General features: G+C 39.2%; 1 protein-coding gene across 1 annotated transcript in view; it reads left to right on the forward strand.

Moving 5' to 3' along the window:
- Nucleotides 1–12072, forward strand: part of Hao2 (hydroxyacid oxidase 2) — a 34283-nt gene that overhangs the window by 5895 nt on the left and 16316 nt on the right. The gene's annotated exons all lie outside the window — the stretch shown is intronic.

Below are 12072 nucleotides of genomic sequence, written 5' to 3' on the forward strand. Positions count from 1 at the left end.
AATCCTTAGTTCTTTAGGTCACTCAGTGTCACAAAACTCTGGTCCCAGTTTTACTCTGAAGGGAAGTTCTCCCTTCACTTCCCTCTCCATGTTGAGGTCTCTCTGGGGGGGCTGAGCTTTAGTCCCTGGGGTATTTTCTGCTGTGATTAATGGCTGTCTGCTTGAGATTTACATTGTCCCTGAGACTTTGGGCTCCTGCTAGCATTCAAGCCATGCGACAGCCTCCTCCTGAAAACTCTGCAGCTGCTATGGTGATGATTTTGTGCCTTGAAACTACCATCCTTGAAGCTTCAGGAAAGGCCCCCCACTTGCGATGATCAAAGCTTGTTCTGACAACCTTGAAGACTTTATCTCTCAAACCAAAACCATAACATGTAGTTCCTGTAGTTTCTGACATTATCTCCGTCATTCCACAGAGAAACTTGGTGTAATTCCTAAGGAACAAGAACAGACCTCTCTAAAACCCAAGAAACTGGCTAGTGTCACATTTATAGCATCTGACCCACCGATGACTGTAATACTTACAAGCTTTGCTATCTTTCATGTTATGACATTTGTAGCCTTGTCCCCTCTGCTTGCAAGGGCTGTCTTCCCTATCCATGCCTTTTGCTGAGTAATCTCTAGTGTGAACAATCCATTTACTTTTTAACCGATGTGTATTTTATGTACCTCACCAACCATTCTTTATTTCCCAGCTGTGATAAGCAGTTATTTTAGGGAGCAGAGCCTGCTTTAGGGCTCAGAGGTTAAATCTCAAATTCAAAATCATCATGAAAAGATGCGTGTGCATTTTCCAAGAGCCAAATTATTCTCTCACATATTTCACCAAAGATTCCATTCTGTACCAGTCACTAAACCCTCAGTGGATGGCCTTTTCCCCCAGGAACAAGGAGGTCTTGAAGGATGTTTTATAGCATCAAAGAAGCAAACCTGAAAGTGAGTCATCAGAGGTAGATGTTGTTTTCCCCTTTCTGTTCCCATAGGTTACCCTGTAATTTTCAAGGACTGCTGAGATTTCGCACAGAATGCCCTGCATTCCCATAGGTTACCCTGTAATTTTCAAGGACTGCTGAGATTTCACACAGAATGCCCTGCGAGTCTTTCGTGCAAATGTAAACTCTGATAACTCACTTCCTAAAGCAACGAAAACATCAGTTAATTGAATCCTGAAATCTTGAAGTGGATCCCCTCAAGTTATAACACTGAAGGAGGTGAGGTCTTCCTCGAAATGTCTGCGAGGTCTAGCCTGAGTCCTCAATCAGGGAAAAGAGTTTGAACTTCAGATTTTAGCAACAGATATCACTGAACACCCTTGTTTCTACATTTTAGCTTTCTTGTCACTGGTCTGTTCACTCTACCTTGCCGTTTTAAAAAACTATAAAGCAAAAAGTTTAAAGGGGTTAAATGAACTAACATTCCTAAAATAATATCTAGTTTATAAAAATTTCATTATTTCATTCTAACTCTTCCTCTTGAGCAGTTGTAGTAAAGAACAGAAGAGGGCCAGGGATTTTGCTGCCACTTGCCTTGCAAACACAAGGTCTTGAGTTGGATCCGGTACAAAAGAAAAAGAAGGGGAAGGAGGAGGAGGAGGAGGAAGAGGAAGAAGAAGAGGAGGAAGAGGAGGAGGAAGAAGAGGAGGAGGAGAGGAAGCGGAGGAGGAAGAGGAGGAGGAAGAAGAGGAGGAGGAGGAGGAAGAGGAAGAGAAGGAAGAAGAAGAAGAAGAAGAAGAAGAAGAAGAAGAAGAAGAAGAAGAAGAAGAAGAAGAAGAAGAGGAAGAGGAAGAGGAAGAGGAAGAGGAAGAGGAAGAGGAAGAGGAAGAAATAAGTACTGGAATAAAGATGAAATCAAAATGAGAATACTAGAAACTGGTTCAATAACTTAAAAACTCCCTTTAATCTCTGGTAGCTTCACTTCTGGTATAGATCAGACTGAAATCTCAAGCAATCATATTTTGCTAATTTCTTGTCTCCCAAATTTTGGAAAAGCTTTGAATCACCAACTTACTCTTGTCTTCAGCTGTTAAGTCTCAAGCTATCCATCTAATAAGAATAATGGACTGAATACTCTATTAAGATTTACACGTTATAAAACAATAATACACGGCTACATTTTAAAATCTCTTAAATTACATATAACATATGATTTATTTGCACCCACTATTTTGCTTTGTACTATTAAATTGAAAATGGGGAGCACAGTATCTCTCTTCAGAGGTTATCAGGAGGCACAATTCAAGAACCATCTCCTGTAATAATTTACTAATAAATATTGCACAAGTTATTCATTTCCTAGGCCTCATTCTCAATTCAAATGCAAAATGGAAGGTTAATACCCCATTATCTCTCAATACTTCTGTCTACTTTGCAGATAATTTAAGAGGAAGTTAGTAGATAGAAGAGAGGGTAAGGGAAGATTAGAAAAGATATAAAAATTAGATAAAATAGTGTTTGTTGAATAATGGACCCCTGAAATTTGCGGGAGTTACATTCCTAGAGCACCCATGAATTGTGAAAAACCGTAACTTTCAGATATGGTTAGAAAAATGCCAATAAATGTCTGTTTTTATAGTTTAAGTATGTTATGTCTTCCACAGTTAAGTAACTTAATTTAATAAAACATTGTATTAATAAAACCTTAGAAGGTGCAAGGCATTTGGGTAGCATTTTAGGGATCTTGGGGCTTTAAAAAGAATAAAACCAACCAAGATTATACAAGATACATGTGGTACAGTGAGCTGTTATGCAGGAATGCTGGCATTGGCCTAACATGTGTTAAAGGCAGCCACCAACCAGAAGCAAGGATAACACTCTTGTGCAACTGAATAACACTCTTGTATTGGCTACTTGCAAACTTTTGTCCAAATGAACAGTTTTGGAGGATATTTGCAGTTTCCAGGAAATTATGGGGGTTCCCATGAATGATTATTAGTTAGGTTCTAGAAAAAAAAATGGTTGAATGACTAAGCTATCATGAACTCGCACCTAAAAGACTTCAAGGGCGAATACAGCATTTTAGTAGGATAGGGTTAATGCTTTACTCCCAGGAAGCTTTCAAAGTACTCATGCTATTACAGGCAAGTATTTTCAAGTGAGTGTGAGCTATTTCTCCAGGATTAGATACAAGCTTTGTGCAGTTTCTGTGCTAGAAATGTACAGAAGGGTATTTGTGTGAGTGTGCAATGTATAGGATATCAGGAGTTAAAACCTGATGGAGACTTCTCATCCCATAAAGCAGAGGTGACATACAGGGGAGTGTTAAATTCCAGCAAGAAAAGTTTAGAAACAGCAGCTTCATGTCATATAGTACTCCAAAGCTTAAGGCTAAAAAAGTATGTTTGGGGGTCTCTGGTTTGATGTCTCACTGGAAGGATTCACAGGACTCAGCATATCATTGAGTCTGAAATTTATGACAGTGAAAAATTACAAAGCATAATTATCAAAGGGAAAAGCTTATGGGGCAAAATCTGGATGAAATCAGGTGTGTTCTTCCAAAAGTCTACTTCCAGTGAAGTCAATGTGTTAAATTATAAATGGCTTCTCTACTTCATTAGACATAAAATCAGACTTTAAAGTTCCATTTTGTACTGCCAGTTACAACTCCATTAAGTTAAAGAACAGAGGAGGCTGGACACCAGTTTCTGTCTCCAAAGGTCCCCAACAGTCCTCCAGTGCTGAGAAGTGAAAACATGTGTTAAAAGCTGTCTACCAAAGAGGTTCACTGGAGATTCAATGCCTAGAGTACTGTGTTGGGAGACAGTCATATAATCACCTTCTATACCAAAGTCCTAGATTCCAGGAAGGAAAGCTCGTGTCCAGCATCAATCACATGGTCGGTACAAACATGTCAGACACAGAGATCCACTCTTACCAGGGAGTAGTGAGAACTCTGTTGAAATCAGTGTTTCTAAAAACCAGACAAGGAGGGGGTGAAGGGAAGGCAGAGGTAAGAGGAAAAAATGAGAATCAAGACTTGTCATGTAGAGGTACAAGATCCCAACAATGAATGTAACTGTACTGTATCCCTAAAATGTACCAATAAACTCAATTAAAGCTGAAAAAAAAAAAAAAAACAGACAAGGTCCAACCTTGCAATCTCATCTTTCAGAGAGTAATAGTTTTAGTCCTACTATATTAACTCATCACATACAAATCAGCACCTCAATACTTTCTTACTCTTTCACTGAAAAAGCTTCCTATGAAAAGCCATGTGGTTATGATCCAAAGTCATCCTCCTAGCTTCCATCTGGGAGGGGTAGTTTTCTATAATACAACTTTTCCCATTTAGTCCCATGAGTAATTTTTTGTTGTTTTGTGATTTTTTTTAATTCATTAAGTTTGTTGGTACATTTTAGGTATACAGTAAGATGACATTCATCATTGAGTATTTATACCTTCACACGGTACATTTTAGTTGTTTTTCCCCAACCCCCTGCCCTCCCTTCAACCTCTCCACCCCTCCCTATTTTACAAAGACTTTGTTTCTGTCTTTTTCTTATTCTCATACTTATTCTTTTTCCTTCTTTCCCTTTCCCTACCCCTCCCACTTCTCTTTTGCACACTTTTTTTTTACTATTTCACATTATCTATTATACATTTTGATCCTTTTTTACACTTTCAGTTTCTCACACCACAGAAATGATTCGGTATTTACACATGTTTGTTCTATTTATTTCACATAAGAGTATGGCCTCAATGTGCATCCGTCAAGCTATAAATGCCTCTAGTTTCTCATTCTTTATGGCTGAGTACTGTTTCATTTTACATATAAAAAAAAATCTTCTTTATCCAGTCACCAGTTGATGGGCAATTGGGCTGTATCCAAGTTTTAGCTATTACAAATTGTGCCACTATAAACATGAGTGTGCATATTTTGTTGTGGTATGACTCTTTTAATTGTTTTGGGAAAATACCCAATAGGGGAATACCTGCATCAAATGGAAACTTTAATCCTATGGAGTTCTTTGAGGAATCTCCATACTGATTTCTAGAGGCTGCACCAGTCTGCACTCCCATCAACAGTACAGAAGTGTTCCATTTTCCCCACAACACCACCAGCATTTGTTATTGGTTGATTTCCTCATAGCAGCCATTCTTTGTGGGTGAGGTAGAATCTCAGCATTATTTTCATTTGCTTCTCTTGAATAATCAGTGATGTTGAACATTTTTCATATGTTTATTTGCTGTTTCTACTTCTTTGAGAAATGTCTGTTCATTTCAGATGCCAATTTTTGGATTGGGTCTTTAAATTTGGGAGGTCTGATTTTTTAAAGTTCTTTATGTATTCATATAGCAGACCTTTGCTGGTAAAAATATTTTCCCACATTGTGGGTTGTCTCTTCCCTCTGTTGATGGTTTCTCTTGCTGTGCAGAATCTCTTTAATAAGATGAGATCCCAGTTGTTGATTCTTTGTACTAGATCCTGTGTGATTAAGGTTTTATTCATGAAGTTTTTTCCTATGCCAATGTCTTCAAGAGTCCTCCCTAACTTCTTTTCCATCCAGTTTAGTGTTTCAGTTGTAATATTTAGATCTTTGATCCATTTTGATTTTAGTTTAGTGCATGGTGAGAGATATAGGTCTAGCTTTAATCTTTGTCAAGTTGAAATCCAATTTTTCCATCACCATCTGTTAAAGGGGATGTCTTTGCTCCAGTGAGGGTGTTTGGCTCCTTGTCAAAGATGAGGTAGCTGTGTATGTCTGGAGTTGTTTCTGCATCTTCTAATCTGTTCCACTGATCCTCATGGCTGTTTCTTTGCCAGTACAATGCTGTTTTTTATCACTGTAGCTTTGTAGTACAGTTTCAAGTTGGGGATTGTGATACCACCTGCCTTGTCTTTGTTATCTAGAATTGTTTTGGCTATTTTAGGCCTCCTCTTCTTCCAAATGAATTTTTGGATTGTTTTCCCAAGTTCTGTGAAATATGTGTTGGAATTTCAATTGGGTTGCACTGAATCTATATAGCAGTTTTGGGATTCCATTTTTTTCCTATGCTGGGATTCCATCATGTTCTTGAGCTCCTCTGTTATGTTTTTTTAAGTCTGTGTCTGCACTAGAGTTATTTATCAGGTCTTTCACTATGGATACCATCTCTGTTGTTATCTGAGAAATTATTTCTGATTTTTTTCCTCTAGATTGTCTTTTGTTCAGGGAGTCCAGGTGGTTCAGTTTCTGATTATTCCATCTTGTTGCCCCTTGGAATTGCCTTTGGTGATCCGGGAGGCTGGCTTTAAGTCTTATTTAGGTGTCCTCCCATTTCTATTTTGTTGTTGCTCTTGTTGTTGATGCTTTTGGGTTGATTCCTGTGCTGCTGCTTGTAAAATGCTTACTGTGAGTATCTTTATTGCTAGTATTTAGAATCCTTAGGCAATGACTACTTCCTGAATTGTCTTCCAGGCTTAGTTGGCTGCTGGGCTTTGAGTCTGTAGTGGCCTTTAGGTAATCTCAGTCTTGGAATACCAGGAAGGATGACTAATTCAAACAATCACATCACATGGCTAAAGTAATACAATCACCATCAACAATAGCATCAAATACAGCCTAAAAAATGACAAACTGTGGTTAACTATTAATTTACCACCTTTGACCACAAGAACCAGATGTGTTTATATATAAAAATCTAGAACCAGGGCTAGAGATTTACCTCAGTGGTTCTACCACCTGCCTAGCAAGTGCAAGGTCCTGAGTTTGATCCCTGATTTACAAAAAAAAAAAAAAAAAAAACTAGAACCAATCATTTTCAGTAAATGAGCCCTTAAGTATAGTGAATTTGCCCTGTGGGGTGATATAGAAAGAGTTGGGAGGAGTAGAGCAATATAAGGAGAAGGAATGATTAAAAGTAAGGTTGAAGGACACAGGAAGATCATGCAAACTTTGGGAAGGTGGTGAAGACAGAAGGAAAAGAGAAAAGAATGGAACAAAAATAAGAACAGAACAAACAGAGCAACAGAAAAAATAGAAACTATATTCTTGTTCCTATGAAAATAAGGACAATAGAGAAAAAAAACATGTCAAAAACAGGAACAAGAAAAGCAAGGAATGAAGAAGAAGGAAAAAAGAAGAAAAAAATGTCCCATTCAAGGAGGCATGTCTCTGTTGTCCACAGTGGACAACACAAGTAGCATACAGATCTGTATCGATTGATCTCAGTGAGTTAGTCACAGTCCACTGAGGTTCAGGCTGGTTTTTGTCTGTGAGGCTGGAACTGAGCTTCCTAACCTCCTTCAGGTTTGAACTCTCCACAGTCCTACTGCAGGTTCAAGCAGCACTTCCCCACAACACATCTGGTTTGAGTAGAAGGTGTTGACCCCAACAATCACCACTCACTGCAGTCTGTTGCATCTTTATTGAGGTCCCTCTTTGCTTTCCCAGCGGGCTTCAATTCTCAATGAGGCTCTAAGAGGCCTCCTCTCTACTGCTCACCACTGCACCAATTCCTGGCTTCAGAATGATGACCTTCTAGATCCCACAGCTGTGCTGCTGTACCAAGGGACCTCTGGCTGGGGGCTGCATATCCTTACTAATGGTGTCTAGGCTGGCCTCTGGCTGGGGCTTGCTGGTCCAGGTGGGCTTCTCCCCCATAAGTAATTGTTAAAGGATACTTCAGTGTTTGACTTCACCAGATTTGCACTTGCCTTGGAAGGTGTCAAGCAAGTTCTGCCTCTACTTAATCCAAGATATCTAGCACTCCATCTGGCCCTATGGCCCCCTCCCCCTTAGAGGAGCTGACCTTGTCCTGGTAAAGCTCTAGTTTCTGAGACTTGTCCCTTTCCTTCAGTCAGTGACTTAAAAGTCCTTTGTTTGTTACTCAGTTTCCACTCAAAGTCTTTGGCTAAGTTTTACACTGATACTTCCTGCCTGGCAGTTGACAAGAGTTTCAGGTGTATGGTACCTCAGTCTTTCCATCTGGAATCCTCTCATATGAGAATCCTAAGTGCTGTGACTGAATGACTCCACACCCTACTCATGTTGAGGAAATTTACTGGTAACCTATAAAGGAAGGATAATGGGAGTTGCCAGAGACCCTGGCAGTGGTCTTGCCCTGCTGCAAGCCAATACAACATCTACAAGAAAGGAAAGTGGGAAATTAAAAGAAACACAGAGAACAGAGACTTGAGAAATACTGAGTCTTGGGTTTATCTAAGCTGTTCTGGACAGCAAAGACAAAGGACTCCAGGATGTCCAGAGTTTATTTATTACAACTGTGAGAAGGGGAATCTGGGCAGGCCTTGAGACACTGCTGATAACAAGTATCTAGCAGGCAGGACTGCAGAATGAGGGCACAAGGTTATCTTCGCTGAAGAAAACAAACAATTCAGAGGGGAGGAATTTAGCTGGAGCTGAGTTGACCTTGGCTGGAAGTAAGCTTAGCTGATCAGACTACTTCCAATGTAACACAGCCAAATTATGGAAGGGCAAGAAGCTTGTAACACTATAGCCTGCTAATACTGCACAGAGGTGTCTGCTACAGTGACTCAAAACTGTCCTTTTTCCTTATTCTGCTATGGTTGTATAAAAAAAAAAAAAAAGCTCCAGGTTTAAAGAGTTTAGAGGCTGGGCATGGTGGCACAAGCCTGTAATCCCAGCTCTCCCGAGGCTGAGGCAGGAGGATCACTGTGAGTTCCAGACCATCCTGGTTACACAGTGAGTTCCAAGTCAGTCTCAACTACATAGTGAGACCCTGTCTCAAAAAACAAACAGAGTAAGGAAGGAAGGTCTCCGGAGGAGGTCTCTCCGGCCTCCTGCTCGGGCCCACCCTGTGGGCCTGTGACCTCCCCTACTGTGCTCCACCAGATCCAGTAAGGAAGGTAGCCATATGGGCGCCCTTGAAAAACCCCCACAACCTGCTCTCCTCCCCCATCCCCCCACCCCGATTCTCAAACCTCCTGATTGTGCCAGTCCTTGGACCCACTCTGCACAGGCATAGGTGGTCATGAAGGGTATTTTTCTAAACTGCCAACTTTGAACATCTTTAAAGAAAGGGTAGGGGAAACCTGTTCAGTGCAGTTCAACCCTGCGGGTAGGGAAACTCAATTTTGGCCTTGTGGACTGAGGTCAGTCTGAGTCGCAGGCATCTGCCATTGGCTAGCTGAGATCAGGGGATTTGGTTCTGCACACGGCTGTCCACGTGGTATAATATGACAACAGAGACATAGTCTGAAAGAGGACCTTCAAATTTTTTTTTCCTCATTCCACCATACAATTTCTTTCTTTTTTCTGTCCTCTCTCTCCACCTCAGTCTCTTGCTCCACCATATTATCCCTCATCTCCCTTTTTATTCCTGCCCCTGCCCTAACTCAGACTTCTTCTTTTATTATTTTTTTCTTTTTTTCTTTATGTCCTTCTCTCCTGTCATTTTACCTCACTCATGGCTCTGTAGCTTCAAGGAAGGTGAGCCCCTGTTACTGTTAAGGGGATATATTCTTGTCCTTATTCGTGCACTCTGTCTATCCACTTTGAAGTTAATAGTTCTGTAAAGATAATATGGTCATTCTACATACTCTGGCTTCACTTGAAACCTTCTCCATTTCTTTCACTTATCTACTCCTCTCATCCTAACTCAGTCTAAGCCCCCATCCTAAATGGTAAAGATGCTATATTGAAAAGTGTACTCACTGCAAACATATTTTGGGCTGCTTCTTGATATTAATTTAATTCACATGGTTTAAAGGTGATAGATTAATGACTAACACAAGTGGTCAATTTGCAAGCTGTGCTTGATCCTATTGGGCTGCTGAATGTATCAATTGCGATAAAGGATTGTGATTGATATAATGAGTTGTTTTCTCCAATACTATGAAAATGAGGATGTCTATGAGTCATTAGAGACTCAAAAGCTAAAACGCAACTATATCAAAAAGATTTAAGTAATAATCCAGAAATTAAACCAAGGACAACCCCACAACAAAAATAAAAATGAGAAAGCACTTAAGCAAGACACAAAGACAGACTTCCAGTTCATCAATGGCAAACAGTAGGGCAAATGAGGATGAAAAGACTGACAGAGAGCCAGCAGGACACCCTGGACCCATAGCATGGGAGGTAACAAAACAGATCAATAGGGATCTAGAAAAATTCAAATCAGAAATAATTTCCCACTTAACCATAGAGATGGTGAGCAAAATGGAAGTCATGATTCGAGACTCTAGAACAGAAACTGACCAAAAAATAAATTAATTAATTAATTAACTCAAGACCATGACAGAAGCCATGAAGACTCAGCATAAGAAAGAAATGGAAACATTGAATGTCCAACAGAGGAAAGAAATGGAATCCATAAAACAGATTCAAATGGATATCCAGGAGATAGAAAACTCTATTGAAAGTGTACACAACAGAATAAAAGATTGTGAAGATAGAATTTCAGATATAGAAGATAGGATTGCAGTCAGTAACCTAGAAAAAAAGAGGCCTCTCAAAAACAGTAAGGGATCATGAGAAATCAATCCAATAACTTCTAGATGATGCAAAGAAAAATAACATAAGACTGATAGGAATCCATGAAATAGCAGGAGAAAACACAAATGATTTAAAAAAGCTCTTCACAGAATTAATGATAGAAAACTTCCCAAACAGAAGGGAAGAATAAGACATACAGATAAGTGAGGCATATAGAACTCCAACTAGCCTCTATCAAAAAAAAAAAAATTTGCACCTAGACATATAATAATCAAGATCCCAGAAATCCAACAGAAGAACAAAATACTACAAGCAGTAAGAGAAAAGAAACAAATCACATGCAAAGGAAAGCCCATTAGAATCACAGCAGACTTTTCAACACAAACCCTCAGGTCAAGGAGAGCCTGGAGTGAGGTATTTCAAGTCCTAAAAGAAAACAACCTCCAACCTAGACTGATGTATCCTGCAAAACTCTCTTTCAAAATACATGGGGAAAAAAGATACTTCCATGATAAACAACACGTGAGAAACTTCATGAATATCAAACCAGCACTACAAGGAATTCTAAACAATATCCTAGAAAAGGACAATGAAGGTCACAATACCATGAGGCCCAACAGACCAAATCAAGTAGGCAAGGGAAGAAACTAAAAGGAAAGGGGAGAAAAAGTAAAAAGAATCAACAAAAGGACAATAACATGACAATAATAAGTCAGAACATATCAGTTATAACCATCAATGTTAATGGCCTCAATTCAACAATCAAGAGAAATAGACTGGCAGAATGGATTAAGAAGCAAAATCCAACAATATGTTGTATACAAGAAATACACCTAGTGCAAAAGGAAGCCTGTAGACTGAAAGGGAAAGGATGGAAAACAATTCTCCATGTGCCAGGAGCCCAGAAAAAAGCAGGGGTAGCAATCTTATTCTCAGATAAAGTAAATTTCAAACCAAAACTCATTAAGAGAGACAAAGAAGGACACTACATCCTTGTAAAGGGAACATTTCAAGAGGAAGAGATGACAATCATAAACATATATGCACCAAATATAAATGCCCCCAACTATATAAAACAAATATTAAGTAACACGAAAAACCAAATAAGCACTAATACAATTTTAGTGGGGGATTTAAATACCCCACTATCACAAATTGACAGATCATCTAGGCAGAAAATCAACAATGAAATAATAGAACTGAATCAAGCTGTGGAACACATGGACTTAATAGATATTTACAGAGTATTCCACCCCACAAAATCAGAATATACATTCTTTTTGGCTGCACATAGATCATTTTCCAAGATAGACCACATACTGACTCACAGAACAGATCTCAATAAATGCAAAAGAATTGAAGTCATCCCCTGTATATTATCAGATCATAGTGCAATCAAGCTGGAGATCAATAGCACAAGAAACTGTAGGAACTTCACAAGTACATGGAAACTGAACAACACTCTCCTAAACAATCAATGGATTAGAGAGGAAATTAAAGAAGAAATCAGACAGTTTTTACAAATAAATGAAAATGCCAATACAACATATAGGAATCTATGGGACACAATGAAAGTAGTTCTAGAGGGAAAATTCATAACATTGAATGCCCACACTAGGAAAACAGAGTGGGCTCAAATAAACAGCCTAATGATGAATCTTAGACTCCTAGAAAAA

The sequence above is a fragment of the Fukomys damarensis genome, unplaced genomic scaffold (genome assembly GCF_012274545.1).
Source record: "Fukomys damarensis isolate Sample0158 unplaced genomic scaffold, DMR_v1.0_HiC HiC_scaffold_33, whole genome shotgun sequence".
NCBI classification, from domain to species: domain Eukaryota; kingdom Metazoa; phylum Chordata; class Mammalia; order Rodentia; family Bathyergidae; genus Fukomys; species Fukomys damarensis.